Below are 20,583 nucleotides of genomic sequence, written 5' to 3'. Positions count from 1 at the left end.
CAGTGTAACTGGTGTCTTTAGAATCCCACTTCTACGTAACTGCAGCCACAAAGCCTCAGCTGGCAGATGTGCTCCACGGTGCCGGTGCCCACATGCAGAGACTTTTGCAGCTGAGAAGTTAGTGGGCAGCTCACATTATCTCCACAGTCTCAGATAATGCCTTTTTGCCCATATCACTGGTGGGATTCAGTCCAGGAACAGTCACAGCCTGTGAATCTGACCTCATCCCTGAAACCCAGTTGTTAGGTTTCTTAGGAGCCCTTCTTTGTCACACCCTGCAATGGTTTATAAATAAACTATGAAAAGGCATTAGGAAGAAACCCTTTTTGCCTTGCCCATTGCCACATAAACCAGATGGTACAAGTCTTTGGCTAGCACTATCTGTTTGCTTTTGATATCAGTAATTAGACACACCTCTAGATAGGGCAGGACATTTTTTATTTCTTGAATGGTTCTGAGGTAAATTTTCTTGTTAGTGCACCTGAATTATACTTGTAGTAGGACACAAGAATCCACAAGCTAGGAATACAGGTCCTCAGGATAACAGTAATGTATGCACTATTCCATTACATTCTTATCAGATGGCTCAGACTTTTCAGTGATAGCACTGGCAAGAGGGAAGAAAAAAATGAGTCCATCAGAAAGAAACTATCACATCTTCAGAGAGAGAGAACAGTTGAACAGAGCTGTGATTTTAGAAGCCAGTAGTGGAAGTTCCTGAGCTTTGACAGAATTTAAAGTTTGTATCTCAAAGAATACCATACAACAAAATGATTATGTGTTTATTACTGAGCTTGGGAATTTGCAGACAACTGATTCGAATTCACTTAAGTGAAGGTCATAGATAAAACACTCTAAACTCCTGCACTTTCATTTGAGATCGTTGAACTCTGGGATTAAAATCACACTGGTTTAAATCATGTATGTAAAATACAGTGAGCACCAAGGGTCAGGGTGCTGATGGTTTATTCCAAACCACAGAATATCATTAAAACTACCTCCAGTCTCTGCCAGCTCTGCCCCTCTGGATGGGTACATATGTGTAGTGTGTTGTGCAGTTCACAGTTTCTCCATCTGGTCCTTCAGGAAGTGGCAGCAATGAACACATTTATGTTGGAACTTGGGCACTGTGGGTAGTGTTCTCCATTTCTTTATGACTTCCCCTGATGTGCATTGGTGCTCACAGATAATCAGCCCCGGTTCAGAGATTGCTGCCCCTAGATCTGTGTCACAACCTTTCGGAGGAGAATGTTTACAGTACCCTTTGGTAAGCCTTCAGTGCCTTGTCCTCTCCATCCAGCCTGCTTGATCTTGCTGTGGCATAAAACCTGTCCCTCAGTCTTCCACTCAGTCCTGCTGGCAAAATAAGGAAGAAATAGCTGGAGGTTGACTCCCTTCACAAGATAGCAAGAGATGCTCCTACCTCATTGTCTGGGCCATGTCACCCACGGGAGTAGAATCTTCAGGTGTTCTGCAGTGTATCAGTTCTGTTACTTACAGGACTGAAAAGTACCATACCAGTCTTATTTTTTGATAGTTGTCCAAGCTTCCAAACTCCCAACACATAAGCTACATCCATCAAATTGATCAGTGAGAGAAGCACATAATTTTCCTACTGATACCCTGTTTGCATGTTCAGACAGAACATTTGCCTGCACACCAGATAAAAATGTGACTCAATCTGATGTTTGTTTTAAACCCTAACTGAGCTGCCCCTTCTGGACTGCTGTATTTCACTCACAACCACTAAAAGCAGTAAGGTTGCCAGTATGTACTTGAGCTCAGGATTTCCCTCTGGCCTCACAGATTGCAGAGAAACCCTGCAGATTTTTTTTCTCTCCAACGTTAGTGCTTCCTTTAATATCAGTTGGGATGGCTTTATTCCCAAAAATACTATGAAAGAAGTGGGTAGTTCTCTGCTCACTGAGTGCTTTGAAGCTGTACTGCCACAAAGTGTTGAATTCTGGATTAAATTCTCTGTGCTTACATCTGACTTGTATGTTGCATGTGTTCAAACACCATCATCAAAGCTTATCATTTATTTTGGAGTGTGTGAATGGTAGTGAGGTCTTTGCAGGAAAGTGCATTTAAAACCTAGAATTACTGCAGCACTTTCACTAATACAGTGATGTTCTTGTGTTTACTGTTTAGGTATCATGTATATACTTTTTCCTCTCCTCAACTTCTATACATTTACATGTACTTGTTCTCTTATTTTTCTCTGGGTATCCTACCTGAGATCTAAAGCAGAGGAACCAAATGAGGTTCAACAAGGACAAGTGCAGAGTCTTGCACCTGGGAGGGAATAATAAACTGCAGCAGTACAGGTTGGGAGATCATCTGCTGGAGAGCAGCCCTGTGGAGAGGGACCTGGGAGTGCTGGCAGATAACAAGTTAACTATGGGACAGCAATGTGCCCTGGTGGCCAAGAAGGCCAATGGGATCCTGAGGTGTATTAGGAGGAGTGTGTCCAGCATATCAAGGGAGGGTCTCCTTTCCCTCTACTCTGCCCTGGTGAGACCTCATCTTGAATTCAGCTTTGGGCTCCCCAGTTTAAGAGGCACAGGAATCTGCTGGAGAGGGTCCAGCAGAGGGCTACAAGGATGATTAGGGGACTGGGGCACTGCCTGATGTGGAGAGGCTGAGGGACCTGGGGCTGCTTAATCTGGAGAAGAGAAGACTGAGTAGGGATTTAATAAATGTTTATAACTGCTAATCAAAAATAGAGTAGGATTGTGAGAAACAAAAAAATATAATCACCCACACACACACCTTCTTCCAAGGCTCAATTTCACAACTTCATTCCAAACTTCTCTACCTCCTTCCCCAAGTGGTGCAGGGGGACAGGGAATGGGGGTTGCAGTCCATAATACTTTGTCTCTGCTGCTGCTTTTTCCTCATGTTCTTCCCCTGCTCCACTGTGAGCTCCTCTTTCCATGGGTCCACAGGTCCTGTCAGCAACCTGGTCCAGTGTGGAGTCAGCCATGGTCTGCCAGGGTCTGTCTGCTCCACCGTTAACCTCCATGGGCTGCAGGGGTCCAATCTGCATCACTGCCTGCTGCAGGAGAATCTCTGCTGTAGCACCCAGAGCGTTTCCTCCCCCTCCTTCCTCACTGACCTTAGCGTCTGCAGGGATGTTCCTCTCACATTTTTCTCATTCCTGTCTCTCAGCTGCTGTGCAGTACTTTTCACCCTTTCTTAAACACATTAGCACAGAGACATCACCAGCAGTGGCAGGTCCATTTTGCCTCTGTCTAGCATGGGAGCAGCCCCCAAGCTTTTCTCACAGAGGCCACCCTGCAGCTCTCCCACTACCAAAACCTTGCCATGTAAACCAAATAAAACCAGTGAGGTTCTGCTTGAAATATTTTGTGGGAGCTGAAGATTCTGAATGACAAATACCACTAAATCCCAGAAGATCTGAGCTAAGTCCTTCAGAGGAGGCATCATTCCCTCTCAAGTATTTGGAAAGCTGCCATTGGACACTACCATAGCTATATGTTTTAAATCATTGTGATAACAATTAGATAAATTCACAGGTACTATCTCAAGGCTTACATGGTGAAACCCCTTTTCTTTCCTTGAAGAAACCAGCCAACAGGATGTGATGTTAGATAGCAGGGATAATAAAGCCACCATGGAATGATGAATATGCCCCACCTTGAAATGACTAGAATTTAAATAATGTCAGGAGTTATTGATTAACCCAGGGTTGGGTAGGAGTTAGCTGCTCTAGTAAAAGTTGACTACTCCATCTGAATGCTTCTTTTACTCAAGAGCAGAAGAGTTGCATCTTCCACACTTGGGCTAAGCAAAAATGGGTGGTTCACAGGTAAGTAATTCTTTAATTTGGATTATCAAGAATGCAACCATTTTCTGGTTTCAGTTTTGCTGATTTTTACTTTAAATGATCTTTACTACAGCTGCAAATTAAGGTTTAACCTCAGAATCTGCTTTAAGTGTGGGTAGGAAGCTTGTATGTAGCTTAATTGCAATACATGAATAATGAAACTATTACTGTAGCAGACAAGTTCTGAGTGTTTTAACGCTCGTGGCTTAGTTAGAAAGGGCTTTGAGAAGACAAAATTATGCCATGGGAAAACTAGTTTTAGTTTAGCCATTTGTTGGAACATTCTAAACACCAAACTAATTCTCTAAAGGTGTATGGAAAACTTACTTTCCCAAAGACCAATACTTTGAAAATTTGGCTATCACTGACTAGGAGAGACAGCAGTAAACTCAAAAGTGTGGCACTCACGGAAAGACCTGACTAAAACCCAAGTGTGAGGATTTGCTGTATCAGATTGCTGTACGAGTTCTGATTGAGACAATTTGGGTAGCATTTGGGCGTTTGATAATTAGTAACTAACTCAGCATGAAGATATTTAACCTCAAAACAACCTGATTGTCAAAAGTTTTCATGGTAGCTGTGAATGATCAGTGCTTCTGAAAATTAAGCAGCTTGCACTGAAGCAGTTGGTAGCTTTTAGCTCCAATTTTGAAAGTAATGGTTAAAAGGCAGCACATTTTCTCCCTGACTGCTGAAAACCTGCAGTTTACAAGATGTATCAAGAAACCCCAGCCTGTTTGCTGCTGCAAACTGATGACATTAGCTTCTCTAAAATTTATAGTATTTTATTACCTGACTATTTTTTAATTCAAATTCAGCAAGGCCTTGAGAGATGCTGAACATGAGCTGCTTTAGGACCAGCTCTCCAGGACTTTGCCAGACAGAGCAAGACAGCTTGTACCATTTGTGCAAAGCTCCAGCTACTAAGCCAAGGAGCTCTGCCGCTCCTACCTGTGAGAGGGTGGATGGACACATCCCCCTCATCCTTTCGTGGCCTTGCTGTTTGCAGGGAAGATAATTCTTTTTTTGTCCTTTGCATAGGCAACAAGGCCAAGAAGGCTTCTGTCATATAGTCCCATGTGTCCCCATCATCGCAGGGTACACATCATAGGGTTGTCAGCAGGCATCTCCTAAGGGTCCTGACCCTGGAGAGCCTTTCATTGGACAGTGCACTGACTGCAATGTAAAGCAAGCATATTCAATTTAGGTTTAAACTAGCCAGTTGAGGTCTATCTGCAGCAAGAGAGATCACAGCACTACATCTCAGGTAGCTCTATGCTGGACTAGGTAACCTGGATCTAGGTGCAGTATGCCAGAGTTGAGCTGCAGGCTTCAGTGGGAACAGATGTGAAAAAGAATAGAAAGAGAATCTCATAATTCAGCCCACAACTTACCTGGGAACTGCATCATTCTGTGTTTGTCCCTAGGAAATTAGAGGTAATCTTGGACAAGTGCCCACCCCTGTGTCAGAGAACCAATTCTGGAACAGCCTGAAAATACTCAGTTCTTAATAGAGCTTTTCAGCTGCATTTTGTTCTTTTTCTTTTTTCCTGTTCTGGTGTTTTGCAGGCATAGGTTGATGAGTGTCTTGTTTATATATTGTGTTTTTTAAACCTCCAGAGCAAGTCTTACAGTCTCACAGAGGATATACGGAACCCAACCATAGGGGCTACCAGTTTGTCAGCAGCTGATCCAGTAAGCACTTTATTTAACCAAGGATGAAAGGGGCACCACGCTGTTGCAGCACATGTTGCTGTGGTTTCTGGTGGCTGTCAAAGCCCTCCAGTGCACAAAGGCCAACTTCTCTTTCAAGGTCAAGAGTGACACTGGAAAGCTGGGTAAAACTGGGGTGTTTTTGTTCTGCTGAGTACTACATCCTTCCAAAACTCTGTCTGCTTTCAAATTTCAGAAGTGGTTTTTATATTGGAAGCACTGAATTAAGCTACTGGATGGAGTGTAATTAGATAATCCTGGAAAATGAAATGCCTCAGGGTGTCTGTTCATTATTTAGAATATTTATCCTTAGGTAGTCTAGATGATTCCAGCTGGAATAGGAAATAGGTAACATTTTGCAGTGGGAGCTTTTTTTGCTGAGCCTGAAACAGGCAGGCAAATCCCAGCTTACATCTTATTGGATGGGAAGGTGTTTATTTAAAAGCTAGTTTTGAGGGACCACCTTAAGGGCAACAATAGTTCAGGGGCTAAAGCACTGGCAGATGGTGTTACACCAGAGCTGTCTACAACTACCTGAAGGGACACTGTAGTCAGGTGGGGGGGTGGCCTCTTCTCCCAGGCAACCAGCAACAGAACAAGGGGACACAGTCTCAAGCTGTGCCGGGGAAAGTATAGGCTGGATGTTAGGAGGAAGTTCTTGCCAGTGAGAGTGATTGGCATTGGAATGGGCTGCCCAGGGAGGTGGTGGAGGCACCGTCTCTGGAAGTGTTCAAGAAAAGCCTGGATGAGGCACTCGGTGCCATGGTCTAGTTGACTGGCTAGGGCTGGGTGCTAGGTTGGACTGGATGATCTTGGAGGTCTCTTCCAACCTGGTTAATTCTACGATTCTACGAAATGCTGTTAGGAGAAATCTCAGATCAGCTACCTGTGTCAAATGAATGATTTTATTGAGTTAAATGGATTAAGATATTTTGTAAACTTCTGGGGTTTTTTAATGTTTAAATTAAGGTTTCACTGAAAGCAAAGCCTAGTTAAAAAAAAAACCAAAACAACCAAAACCCCAAACAACAACAACAACAAAAACCCAAACCAAAGTTCCATTACGAGGATGTTAAAATGGAACTTTTCAGCTATATCAAAATGTCTCATTTTAAAATGAGTTTTCCTGAACATGTTAATTGAAACAACTGTGGGAGGGGAAAATTGCTTTCAGCAAAAAATTTCCAGCCAGCTCTGAGGTGTGCCTGTCTCTCAGACACTGAGCCTTTGGTTAAAAGCTGCACCTAACACAGCATTATAGCTCCAAACCTGCCTATTTTTGCTCTCTTAGTTCCATCCAGTCCCTTTTTCTACCAAGTTTTTGGCTGCACGTCCTTAGGGATTTAAAGTCTGATTATTTTCTCTGCTTGCAGTCTTACATCAGCCTTATTTGTATTTCTGCTGTGTTTTAAACTGCCACAAGTAGAATCAATCCACCTGAAAATCTGGGTAGCTGCTTTGCTGTAAAGAAGGTGCTTCTGAGACATTTGGGGAGTAGCAGCAATGCTTTTGATGATCTGATGGGTTGAGAAGTTTGATGGATTTTGACTCATGTCATTGCTGCTTAACCTTCTGTCTATCAAGACTCCAAGAGGAATCTTCATGCATTGTCCTGCTGTTCTCTCTGATGTCTGTGGCTTGAATGGATCTGGAAGGGGAGGGGGTGGTGTTCTTTGCTTTTAATTTAAATGGCTTCTTGAGAACCTCTGGGGCACCCTCGTGTTCCATCTCGCCATTGTAAAGCAGCCCAAACCTTTTGCCAGGGAGGACTCCATAATGTAAGTAGGGGAGGTAGGGTGTCATGGGCCTGGTGGTTTGAGGGTTTGAAGATAAAAAAGTAACTATAACCTGGAGAACATTTCTGCCTGAGGAGTGCCCCTGGGGATAAGCTGGCAGACATGACAAGGGCTTCTGTGTTGCCTATAGGCATTTCTATCATTGTAGAAATGTTTCCTTAGTACAAGGATTTCTTACCACAGTGTGATTTTGTTATCACAAAGCTCGACAATTGCTGTTTGTTCCTTCCCCTGGCAAACCAGTATTCACTGACAGTCAATTCTTGTTTAGTCCCTGGCCATAAGCCCACAGTCAGCAGAAGGCAGAAATGCCTTCTTGTTCAGCTACCCAGCACTGGGGAAGAGCTGTGGCAGACACTTTTTGTTTCCACGGTCCCCTTCTATCCAGGATATTTGCTGTTTCTTTGTGGTCTTAGGATGCCCTGTGGTTGCAGCTGTGGTAGGTGTTAACAAGCATTGTGATGGTTTGGATGTTCCCCACCTCCTCACACTTTGGAAATCTCCCAGACTAGACTCTGGAAATTGAATGAAGCTTATTGTTTACAGCTGGCACAATATACAAGCAGATATTTACAGTATATACAGTTATATACAGAAATATACAAGGTAAAAGGTAATGCAGAAACACAACTCCCCTCCCAGAAACCTGAGTCCCCAGGAGGGGCTCCCAACTGCCCTTCCACCTTCTCCCCCCACCTCAACCTTACCCCAGTCCCAAGGAAGAATGGAGGTTCAGCCAGGGGGTTAGGAAACAAAGTGGATTAATCAGAGAGACTGCAGAGAGGCTAGAGAGAGAAATGCAGCTCAGCCAGTTCTTCCAGGAGAAGCAGAAGCAACTCCCTTATCTATGTTTATTCTCTTGTTCTACATCTCAGCAAGCCTATGAGTGAGGTGGACATCACCCTGTTTTTCTTTTCACAGCCTGTGATCTAATCCTTCTCACCAGAACACTCTAGCTAGCTTCAAACTAGCACAAGCATCTACCCATGACAATTTTATGATGTGTTTGTCACAAAACAAAATTAAAACAAAACAAAGAGGCCCATCTGAAGTACCCAACAGTCATCACATTTATGTTTTACATCATTTAAACAGCTCCAAAAATTATTATGTTTTACCATTTTTTTTTCCTTTTTAAATATCTGGACTCTAATATTCTTCTTTGTGTGCAACACTTGGAGTAAATTCTATCAAATTCTGTGGTTGCTATCCAGAGAAATGACTCTGCCTCTATTGTTAACTGTGGCTACTAGCAAGCAATGAACCGAGGTCTGCTGCTCTGGGTGACTCAGCTGCCAGGGGAGTATCTTGAGGTTAGAAACAGAAACCTCCGAGTTCAGTTGACACAGTTGGTTTGTTGAACACTAAACATGGAATGTCTATATAGTAACAGCTCTTCTATGTGTTTGTGACTACATAAATGATCTTTAGATAGCAGTGTTTTCAAAACAATGAAGTGACCAAGGGAGAAGTATGTAATCTTGGGACTTTCCTCATGGGGTGCAACATTCTTCTACTTCTCCATTTACATAATTCAGCTTTAGAGTACATGGAAGAGCGAGAATAATGTTCCTAAAGATCATGTCCATGTTTTTCAGCTCTCCATAGGCATACTCCAGTCATGTTAGCTTTTGTGCTGTGTCTCGGTTCTAATTTAGATTCCCAGAGACTCAAATATATTTGATAGACCAAATAACAATTTTATAGAGTGCCCTTCCCTCTTCCCCCTTCTTTCCCCAAAGAAAGGAATTAGATGTAGAGAGAGGAAAAGGTAAGCACACCCAAATAAATAACCTCACTCTGATTTAGAAGTCAAGAAAAAGAGAAAAGTTTAACAATAAAAAGGTATCTGAGGTAGGGAGGTTAGAAAGGTATAGGGAAGGGAAAACAAATACAAAAATGTGTAAATACAACCAGATTTTTGATGGTAATGGGCTTGTCTGCCTCCTGGGTGATGGCCACGTGGTAAGAACCAACCACAGGATGGTCAGGATGGTGATGAGGATGGTGATGCTGGTAAGCAGGGAGCACAGAGAGAGCAGGCAGTCCCCCTGCTTTTATAGACCTTTAGACAGGCAGGGGGAGTGGGCTAACCATGAATCACCTGGTGGTGTTCAGACCCACCCCTAGGGAGGGGTCAAGACCACCCAGGGTCAGGTTCAAGGTTACTCCCCCTGGAGGGTTAGCCCTGTTACATGCTGGCATGCACAATAATTTACTTCACTTCCACCAATGTTAAATTACCAGAACTCTTTGCAGGTCTTTGCTAAGGTAAAAAATGTAATCTTTTTTATAAGGCATAAGAACACTTATGCTAGTGATGTATCAGTGTGCAAGCCAGATATTTGATATCTCAGCTGAAAAAGTGACAGGATACACCAACTTCCAATAATTTTCCTTATCCCAAATGGCCCAGCACACAAAGTGTTTTCCAACCAGGCATTTCCAAGCAGGTGAATAAAATAAAAGCAAACAAGTTCACCCTCAGCATAACAGAGAATTATTCCAGACATAGAGTTCTAGATTTATCCTTTGTGATAAAAAGCCACATTTTTTGTGGCAAGAGAAGTATTGAAAGGAAGTGATGTGAGACATCATTTAGCACTAAATGTGGTGTTTCTGCAGATCTCTAGCATCCTTTCCTGCCTCAGCATCAGCTGCCACACCAGGGAAGTCAAGTTTCTGTCAGCCCTGTGTCACCTCTGCCAGCCCTACACAGGTGCCAAATGTTCTGGCAGATCTCAAAAGTGATTGTATTTAAGCAGATGAATTAAGATCTTTATAAATGAAATCTGCTGTTTTGCAGCTTCCCACCACGTGGTCTCCTGGTAGCTAACTTAAGAAGTTTCAATAGCCACAAGAGGATTTGGACACCTTAAACTGGGCAATGTAAAATTCAGCCATGAGACAGTCCCCTACAAACATTTCCCACACACACACTCTTCTTTATGCATTTCTCTATCATGGTGATGAACATAGAATCATAGAATCAACCAGGTTGGAAGAGACCTCCAAGATCATCCAGTCCATCCTAGCACCCAGCCCTATCCAGACCATGGCACTGAGTGCCTCATCCAGTCTTTTCTTGAAGACCTCAAATTGAGTGGATCAAAAATTAGCCATAAGCTATTAGGAGATGATGTACTAACAGATACTTAGGAGGGATATTGTAGGAGAGAGCTGAGTTTAATTTTGCAGTTTAAATAACTGTCAGAGCAATTACCTTCACTTGTTTATAACAGGAAAAAATGCATTCTATTAGGGTCTTGTTGTCACTGTAGTTTTAGTCTCAGCTGCAGAAAATAATGTTATTTGCAGTTTGGAATGTCACTGAGTCATTGTAAATGCTGTTGAGCAATTAAGCCTAATCTATGTGCTTTATATATATCAAATATCCAATACAGGCTTCACATAGAACTTGTTTTGTTCTTGATAGCAACAAACTGTCCAGCAACAAGCTAGCCTGACAGTACACGTTGCTGTCATGCAGCTGTAAGACTTAAAATAGCCCTAAGGATTTGGGAGAGTGACAGCCTGTCTGGCAGATGGCAGATGCCATTCAGAGAGGTTGATACTGCTCTCTGAGCAGTCGAGAAAGCAGATGGCAATTTTCCAGTTAAATATTGTAGTTGACTGAGAAAATTGCTCAAATAAAAATGATAGATACGTTTTACAAAGCAGCAGAGGAAACCTCGTGGTCTAAAGGACACAGTCCTTAAGGTAGCCCTTGCCAATTGGCATATGTCAGAAAGATGTGTATGAACTCCACCTCTTTATTGCTGTAGCACAAACTCTGGTGCTTGCTGATACTGCCCCACTGCCAACATGCTGCAGCTGTTTGCTTCTGTTTGGTTTCAAGTGTTACCACCCACCTATTCTCACCTGTGTGCTGAAAGCATTGGAAAGACTCTTTATGTCTGGGAATGCCTGTTCTAGTAAATGGCACTACTGATGAAGTACAAACATAGCATCATGGGTTTGGCCTGTCTTTGGCAGTAGATCAGAATGAAAATACAGCAGCTTATTCCCACCTTCAGAATGAAAATACAGCAGCTTATTCCCACCTTTGGGCTTGCATCTTATCCTTACACACAAAAATGGATTGAAATAAGAGACTTGGGCTGACTGTCACTAAGGTTGTCCTTTTGGGTGGGAGTTCAGAATTTGTTCTGCTAACAGGATAATATCCTGACAAAGGGGAGGGGGGGTGTACTAGAAGGGTAAAATCACAAGATCTAAGATAACATCCCTCTTCATTTTTTTGGGGTGTTTTTTTTTTGTTGTTGTTGCCATTCACTACTGTAAGCCTACTTAACATTGAGTTCCCATTGCATTATAGCTCATTAAGAGTTTCTGCCAGGATAAATAATTAATCTTGAGTGTGTATGTGTTGATAAAAAATTAATCATGTAGGTGCTGATTTGCCAAAAGCTGTCTTCCAAGACTGTAGTATATTGGATACAATTTAAGTAATGAGATGAATGCTCCAGTCTGTTGTTTGTTATGCTAACAGGATGACTGGATGGTTTGAAACATGCTTGGAAGACAGAGGAAATAAATTTTCCTCTCCACACAAAAGAGGAATAGTGAAAACCATAGAACTGGAAGGCACCTTGAGATGTCAGATCACCTAACCATTGACTACAGCAAAATCAGCTCTGCTCAAACCAGTCCTGACATCTTTAGCAGTGCTGAGCTGGAGAAAAAGCAGTTCATGAGCTGGAGAGGAAGCTCCCTAAAGGTCTTTCAGTTGTTGACTCAGTGACTGTGCAGTGAGAAATGAGAAGTCTCAACAGGTCCCACAGCCTTTGTTCTGTGATGGGTTTTCAATTGTTCTGCCTTGTCTGTTTGGCTTTTCTGCATTCCTGTGATCGCCTTTGGGACACTATGGATTGGGGCTTGGCTTCCTGAAGAAACAAGCTGTGTGACCCTGCAGTATGTATATATGTTACCCTAGCTAAAAATACTTGAATCTACTGGACAGTTTTTAGACTCATTTACCAGCAGCATGTTAGTCTCAAACTCATTAGTTTCCTGTTCATTTCTTTAAAATCTGGAGAAGAGGGAGACTGTATTAGAAATCTGTGAACAAAAGACTGCCTACACAGTGAGGAATCACTATGCCTGTGCTCATTGCAGGAATTGCTTCTCCTGCAGTAGGCAGAAGAGACACCCAAATCAGCCAGGCAGGAAGTGTAAAGTGGAAACCAAGTGCGTTTTTGCACTTGAGGGAAAGCTCAGATTGTTGCATATGGAACTGCTTTCCATCATTCTTTTTAAAACCTTCATTTTCTCTACTGTGTTTTTGTGAACATAAATAAATATATTCATCTATAGGAAGAATGAGAAAATGGTGAAATTGTTGTGGTATGATTCTATTGCCCACCTCCAGTAGCTGTTGGTCATGCACTTAGGTGCTTAAGGCATCCACACCAGGTTGAGAGATTCAGGTCATGCTCAGTAAGGGAGAGCACTCGTTACTAACAAGCCAGCAGATAGCTTACCCTGGGACATCTCTAATGGCAACAGGTACCTATGTTTATAAAACTGAGTACTACTGCCCTAAATTCTATTCCAGACCCTGTTCACACACAGGAGACAGTGATGTGAAGGGCATGGCTAGGTCAGCCTGCACTGTCTTTGTATTGCTATTATGAGATTTAATCTTTATTTCTGTTAAGGCAAAGAAAAATGAAAACAGCAACCAAAGAGAGTTTTGAAACTAGACAGCAACCAAATAATGCACACAAAATAAGCCTGGCAAAAATGAAGACTAGAGTAGGGAGTCTGCATCCCTGGATCAACCTAGCCCTTTTTAGAGCTCTATCCATAGGTATTAAGCCTGTACCCCACCAGTCAGCAGCCACATTCCTGATGGCTCTTCCTGGCAGTTTGCTTGTAAGGATCTGTGTCTGCCTTTATCCATGTGCATTGTCAGCATTAATTCCTGTTAGAGATGCAGCAGGTGAGCACTGTCAGCAGCAGTATTCTTCCGTAAGTGCCTGAGCATCCTTGTGGCATCTGCTTGAGATGATGGAAATGGAAAATAGCTATGATTGCTCAGCTATATTGTCAGCTGTTTTAAGGTTGGGTGTGTTCTCTCTCTTTTATAGTGCAGGAAGCTACCTGACATACTCATGGCAGCTTACTGTCACTATCATTTATTCCAGTCAAATATTGTACCCTGCTCCTAAAGCTTTCCACATGGCACAGAGGGGAGGCAGCTATACTGACTCTCTGTCTTACCTTGTCCTCTGGGATTGCTCTAGGGTACATGATGCAGATGCAAGAAGTAACCAGGAGCACTCTACCCAGCGTGGCCAGCAGGGCAAGGGAGCTGATTCTCCCCCTTTACTCTGCTCTCACCAGACCCTACCTGGGCTGCTGTGTTCAGTTCTGGAGCCCCCAACACAAGGACATTGAACTGTTGGAGTGAGTCCAGAGGAGGGCCACGAAGATGCTCAGAGGGCTGGTGCAGCTATCCTGTGAGGACAGGCTACAAGAGTTGAGGCTTTTCAACCTGAAGCAGAGAAGGCTTCCAGGTGACCTTGTAGTAGCCTTCCAGTATCAGAAGGTGACCTACCAGAGGGCTGGGGAGGGACTATTTACGAGGTCTTGTAATGACAGGACAAGGAGTAATGGGTTTAAACTGGCAGAGTGGAGATTTAAACTAGATGTGGGGAAGAAGTTCTTTCCAGTGAGGGTGGTGAGACACTGGCACAGGCTGCCCAGGGAGGTTGTGGCTGCTCCCTCCCTGGAGGTGTTCAGGGCTATGTTGAATGAGGCCTTGAGTGACCTGTTCTAGTGGGAGGTGTCCCTGCCTATGTCAGGAGTTGGAACTGGATGATCTTTGAGGTCCCTTCCAACCTAAACCATTCTATGATTCTATGATAGATTAAAGTCTAGACTGAAGTGTTTAGAAAAGCAATTTTCATGTTGAACTTGGTATTGTGAAGAGGGAAAAACCATACTGGCACCATGCACTTCTGCCTGCAGGGCACACTTACCTGAACAGGCAGAGCACCCTCCTGACTGCTGCAGTGTGACATTCGTTGTATCTGCCACACACTGAGGAACACCTGGGCCACACTCCTTGCATCAGCACTGTGCCTGTACACCTCTCCAGCAAAGACACCCATTGTGTATGCAGCATTTGCATCCTGGGGCTGTGTATTCAGAACGTCTGGATACACAGACCTTCTATTGTGGGATCCCATTATTCTGCTCCCCCATACTCAGCACCCCACCGAGTCTGGGGTAGCCATCCTTGCTCAGTTTAGTGTTACCGAGAACAAAGGTGATTCCTTTAGTCTCACAGTATCATTAGGATTGGAAGAGACCTCACAGATCATCAAGTCCAACCCTTCACCACAGAGCTCAAGGCTAGACCATGGCACCAAGTGCCACGTCCAATCCTGCCTTGAACAGCCCCAGGGACGGCGACTCCACCACCTTCCCGGGCAGCCCATTCCAGTGTCCAATGACTCTCTCAGTGAAGAACTTTCTCCTCACCTCCAGCCTAAATCTCCCCTGGCACAGCCTGAGGCTGTGTCCTCTCGTTCTGGCGCTGGCCACCTGAGAGAAGAGAGCAACCTCCCCCTGGCCACAACCACCCCTCAGGTAGTTGTAGACAGCAATAAGGTCACCCCTGAGCCTCCTCTTCTCCAGGCTAAACAACCCCAGCTCCCTAAGCCTCTCCTCGTAGGGCTGTGCTCAAGGCCTCTCCCCAGCCTCGTCACCCTTCTCTGGACACGCTCAAGCATCTCAATGTCCCTCCTAAACTGGGAGGCCCAGAACTGAACACAGCACTCAAGGTGTGGTCTAACCAGTGCAGAGTACAGGGGCAGAATGACCTCCCTGCTCCTGCTGACCACACCATTCCTGATGCAGGCCAGGATGCCACTGGCTCTCTTGGCCACCTGGGCACACTGCTGGCTCATGTTCAGGTAGGTATCAATCAGCACCCCCAGATCCCTCTCTGTTTGGCTGCTCTCCAGCCACTCCCACCCCAGCCTGTATCTCTGCATGGGGTTGTTGTGGCCAAAGTGCAGCACCCTGCACTTGGAGCTATTGAACCCCATCCCATTGGACTGAAAATGAGAGTGTAGCAATCAAAAAAAAAGAAGAAGAAAGAAATTAGAAGTGCCTAATTTTCAAACATGTGCAAAAATATATCTTTGGCATGTAATTTCATGAAACTTGTATACTGTATCATAATATGTGAGTGCAGTTCATTTTGGATAAAGGCAGTGATCAGTGCATCTGTTTTCTGGCTTGGTGCTTTCCCCTTTCCTTTTTGACAGAACTCCTCAGAAATCTGAAGACTGTCAAATAGTCTCCCACCAGAAAACATTGGTTACTTACATACATCTCTTTCCACCTTGTTTGAAAGTTTGAGAGGTCCCTTCCAGCCTAAACCATTCTCTGTTTCTATAGTGTGTGTCAGGGCATACAGTAGGACACACTTGCAAAAGCAGCATTTGTGATAATGATGTGGCAATTAAAGTGTTGCCACTGTAAAGCCCGAGAGAAATCACTGCATTGTTATTGTGCCTCGCTAATTGCTGCTGTTGTAAATGTGCCTTTCCATCTCAACGAGATGGCTGCACTACAGCAGCTGCCATTAGCAGTAGCTGCTAATCGTGTTAGAAAAGCCAACTACCTCGATGATCTTTTGTGTGTCACAGGAGTACATTGGTAAAGCTGAAGAGATGTAGGGGCTGGATTGGAGGTTTCTCCTTGAGAAAAAAAAAAACACTTTGTCTTTTGACAGAGGACTCCTTTATCCAGAGCTAGTAGATCACAGAATGAAACTTTGAGGAGCAAACAAACTTTCAGGCTATTTATGTGCTTGTGAATAAAACAGGGGTTTCTGTGTCCAGATGGGTATGTGGCAGGGCATGGCCCACAGCCATATAGCTGAATTCCTTTATCCCACAAACAGAATGATCTTGTGCCCAGTGTCTTTCAGGAACTGTCTCTGCCCTGTGCTATCCCCAAAGACAAGAGTTAATCAGACATTCAACCTCTTCAGTAGGCTGGTGAGATTTTCAGAAGGGCTTAAAAGCAGACTGATGTGCCCTGAAGTGTCATAAGCCTTAATTTAGTGGAGAGTAGGGTGTCATGCCCTGGGTAACATAGTCCTCAATTCACAGATGCCAGCATGGCAAAGCAGCCCTGCAAAGCAACTAGCCTGATCCACTTGTCATTTGAATAGAAGTGCCAAAGCATTTGCAGTGCCCACTTAGACCCCCAGAGTCCATGGCAAGCATGTTGGAACTAGATGATCTTTGAAGTACCTTCCAACCTAAACTCCTCTCCTCTCCTCTCCTCTCCTCTCCTCTCCTCTCCTCTCCTCTCCTCTCCTCTCCTCTCCTCTCCTCTCCTCTCCTCTCCTCTCCTCTCCTCTCCTCTCCTCTCCTCTCCTCTCCTCTCCTCTCCTCTCCTCTCCTCTCCTCTCCTCTCCTCTCCTCTCCTCTCCTCTCCTCTCCTCTCCTCTCCTCTCCTCTCCTCTCCTCTCCTCTCCTCTCCTCTCCTCTCCTCTCCTCTCCTCTCCTCTCCTCTCGTCGTTTTCCCTTCTCGGTATTTCTAGGAGCCTAGGACCTGTTTTCCAGTATTGTTTTAATATTCAGGCATTTTAAAGATCTGTTTAATGATATGACAGGGGCTGAAAATGTTACTGGCCTCCTGGTCTCAGGTAGTTCTCCTGTTGTCTTTGGAGAGGAGAACAGGTTGTGCACCAGCATTTCAGCCCTGTGATTCACAGCTTGTCAGATGGGCATGAACAGGCACCGTTTTGTGTTTACATTGCTATGTCTAGGCTGTAAATTGCTGCTGGGGCTCTGGACTTTGAAATATTATCCCAAACAGATTTAGTTCAAGGTAACCACATGTACTATTCTGCCAAAAAAATAAGCCCTGCAACCACCAGCTTTAACACGTTCTACATCTACAATTATCTTGTATCTATGAATGCAAGAAGGCAGGAAAGGTTTCCAGTTTTTATTCAGCTGATTGGGGTGGTAGAATCATAGAATCATAGAATCAGCCAGGTTGGAAGAGACCTCCAAGATCATCCAGGCCAACCTAGCACCCAGCCCTAGCCAGTCAACTAGACCATGGCACCAAGTGCCTCATCCAGGCTTTGCTTGAACACCTCCAGGGACGGTGACTCCACCACCTCCCTGGGCAGCCCATTCCAATGCAAATCACTCTCTCTGCCAACAACTTCCTCCTAACATCCAGCCTATACTTCCCCTGGCTCAACTTGAGACTGTGTCCCCTTGTTCTGTTGCTGGTTGCCTGGCAGAAGAGACCAACCCCCACCTGGCTACAGCCTCCCTTCAGGTAGCTGTAGACAGCAATGAGGTCACCCCTGAGCCTCCTCTTCTGCAGGCTGCACACCCCCAGCTCCCTCAGCCTCTCCTCATAGGGTTTGTGTTCCAGGCCCCTCACCAGCTTTGTCGCCCTTCTCTGGACACCTTCCAGCACCTCAACATCTCTCTTGAATTGAGGGGCCCAGAACTGGACACAGTACTCAAGGTGTGGCCTGACCAGTGCTGAGTACAGGGGCAGAATAACCTCCCTTGTCCTACTGGCTACACTGTCCCTGATCCAGGCCAGGATGCCATTGGCTCTCTTGGCCACCTGGGCACACTGCTGGCTCATCTTCAGCTACTCTCTACCAGCACCCCCAGATCTCTTTCTTCCTGGCTGCTCTCAGCCACTCTGTACCAGCCTGTAGTGCTGCTTGGGGTTGTTGTGGCCAAAGTGCATAACCCTGCACTTGGCCTTGTTAAATCTCATCCCATTGGCCTCTGCCCACCCATCCAGCCTGTCTAGGTCCCTCTGCAGGGCTCTCCTACCTTCCAGCAGATCAACACCTGCTCCTAGTACTGCAGAGATGGGGCCTGATTCTGTAGACATTTATATCATCCTGTTGCTAAAGCAGCACAAACAAATATTTGATCTGGCATGAAGATGCCTAGTATGCCCTGATCACCTTCAAACTATTTTAATAAGCCTGAACTGGCAGAACAAAGTAATATAGGATCAGCACCATGTGTCAGGTGGTGACAACTATTTGCCAATCCATTCTAGGAGCCCTAGTGACAGGTTACAGTATTTCAGCAAAGCCCAGTGTGAACGTCACAATTTAGAGGGTGTGAACAAAGATAAAGCAAGAACCTGGCCCCAAGCACCGTCACTCAGGAAGAGCAATGCCAAATTGTTTGCTATGTATCTGTTGTGCCTCTGTTTTCCTAGTCAACCAATAAAGGCCAGCGACATGGTTTCGATGCAGACCGAGATGCCAAGAAAATACATAGTGCCTGCAAAGGAGCAGGTAAGAAAGCTCTTGGGTTTCATTAAGAGGACAATATTAGAAAGGGCACCTACATAAACTTACAACAGGTCTCATTTTCCAACCATTTTCCTGTAATCTTTATGCTTTCCATCACTTATTGACTCAAAGACCATGCATACCCATGAAACTGTATGTGATTAAGACAAACAGGGAGGGAAGGAAGCTTGTTTCTCAAAGCCTGGTAAGGTTGTTAGTTGCTTGGCCCCAGAGGCTTGGGATAAACATATTTGCTTCCTGGAATAGGAACATCAAGCTACCAAGGCTGATATGACAGTCATGGGGTTGAGCTAGTCATTTCAGACTTAACTTCATGGCTACATGTCCTTTCCCAGGCATTCAAGGACCAGTAAAAAGCATTACCTCCCCTGTATGCTCATCAGAGCCTACTGCAGCTCCATCAGCTGAAAGGAAATACCTTGCTGTCGGCCTGCATCAGTGTTTTTTAACCACAAATACTGTCTCCCACCATCTTCTAAGTTTGAAGTAAGCTGACTGACTGCAAGTGTGTATGGGATACTCAGGTCCATGGAGATGACAACGTCCAGCAAAGGAAGAAGAACCGAGCAGCACACAAGTGCGATACGTTACCAATTCACTCCACGCGTTTGCACGGTGAAGGTGTATTTAGGCATTCTTCCTGGTGTAGCACTGACATTCAGAACCAGATAGTTAAGTGCTCTTCCTGTCCTGTCAGCTGAGCCCACTCAAGACAGTTCCCCAGAGGACTCTCCTACTAAGTGTTTGACTCCACTTTGTCCAGTGTTTCCTTCTAAAGTTGGGCCATCTCTTCTGCTGTTATTATCATCAAGAAGATCTGGACAAGATGCCCTAAACTTTTCATGTATGTACTTGCTGGTGATCTGCTGGAACGAAATGCATCAGCTGCTGCTGAATGCCAATGCAATTTATAATCTTATCTTTTGCACTGGTATCTCCTTGGAAATCCTTGTTGGTCTCTGCTCCTGAGAGCCCAAGACGAGGTATGGCACAAAGCCCAGTAGGTGAATGTAACAGATTAGAAGAGCACAAGGAGAGCATGGGGCAGTGTCCATCAGAGTGACATTCAGGCATCAGCAAGCCTGCTGTGGGGCTTGATGCCTTTGATCTGCCCTCTTAACCTTTTGTATGCTATGGGCATTTTGGCAGTGCACATCACGTGCAGGGTCACAGGTCTCTCCTGATACAATTCTGTTTCACTTACCTGAAGAAATAACACCCATGGCAAGCTGCTGGCTTTTGGATGGAAGTGCACCAGGACACATGTTTTAACACAATAGCTACTCCATCTTTTGAGCATCCATCTTTCTGGTCCTGTCCCTTTAGCCACAAACATAACAAATGCCTTCCAGCAGTTTTGTTTGTTGCAAACATCTGAGAACAAGAAAAATACATGAACAAAGTCACTGCCTTTAGTAAGCTACATCCATCCTGTGCATAACCTACAGCTCAAAGCTGCCTGAGGGCTTCCTCCTGCAGAGGGGCTGCATGTTCAGATCCCCTCTGGGTCCCTGTAAGATGCAGCTGCTGTGGTGCCCATTGCTAGGGTAGCCCATGCTCCCACTTCACTCTCACATACTTCTGCCAAGCAAAACAGCATCAGCAGAGACTCAGACCATGAAGGCTGACGTCTGCTCCTCTCCTTGACTCCATTTAGCACAAGTCAATCTGTACAGGCTGTGGGTTAACGAAGCTGATTTAAACACACCTTTGCTTACCCCAGCGTCTCACCCAGCTCCACTGATTCTGCTGTGCTGGCACAAACATCTGCACACTTAATGAACTGGATCTGGAGGCTGAACTCTTGAGACTACTCAAACAAGCAGGATTTTTTTGTTCTCTTTTGAGTCCTTGTTTTCTTT

At 44.7% G+C, this 20,583-nt stretch overlaps 1 protein-coding gene and 1 long non-coding RNA gene across 4 annotated transcripts in view; one reads left to right on the top strand and one right to left on the bottom strand.

The window, feature by feature from the left end:
* Positions 1–20,583, top strand: part of LOC135181246 (annexin A13-like) — a 261,747-nt gene that overhangs the window by 229,657 nt on the left and 11,507 nt on the right. The window lies entirely within an intron of this gene.
* LOC135181038 (uncharacterized) lies at positions 6,895–9,369 on the bottom strand. Its single transcript, XR_010304665.1, has 2 exons — positions 9,274–9,369; positions 6,895–7,874 (listed from the first exon to the last, which is right to left on the bottom strand). It is a non-coding gene; the product is annotated as an uncharacterized LOC135181038 (long non-coding RNA).

Source organism: Pogoniulus pusillus, chromosome 14 (assembly GCF_015220805.1).
Source record: "Pogoniulus pusillus isolate bPogPus1 chromosome 14, bPogPus1.pri, whole genome shotgun sequence".
NCBI lineage: Eukaryota > Metazoa > Chordata > Aves > Piciformes > Lybiidae > Pogoniulus > Pogoniulus pusillus.
The sequence above is the reverse complement of the archived record's forward strand: the minus strand, read 5'-3'. Positions and strand labels throughout refer to the sequence as shown.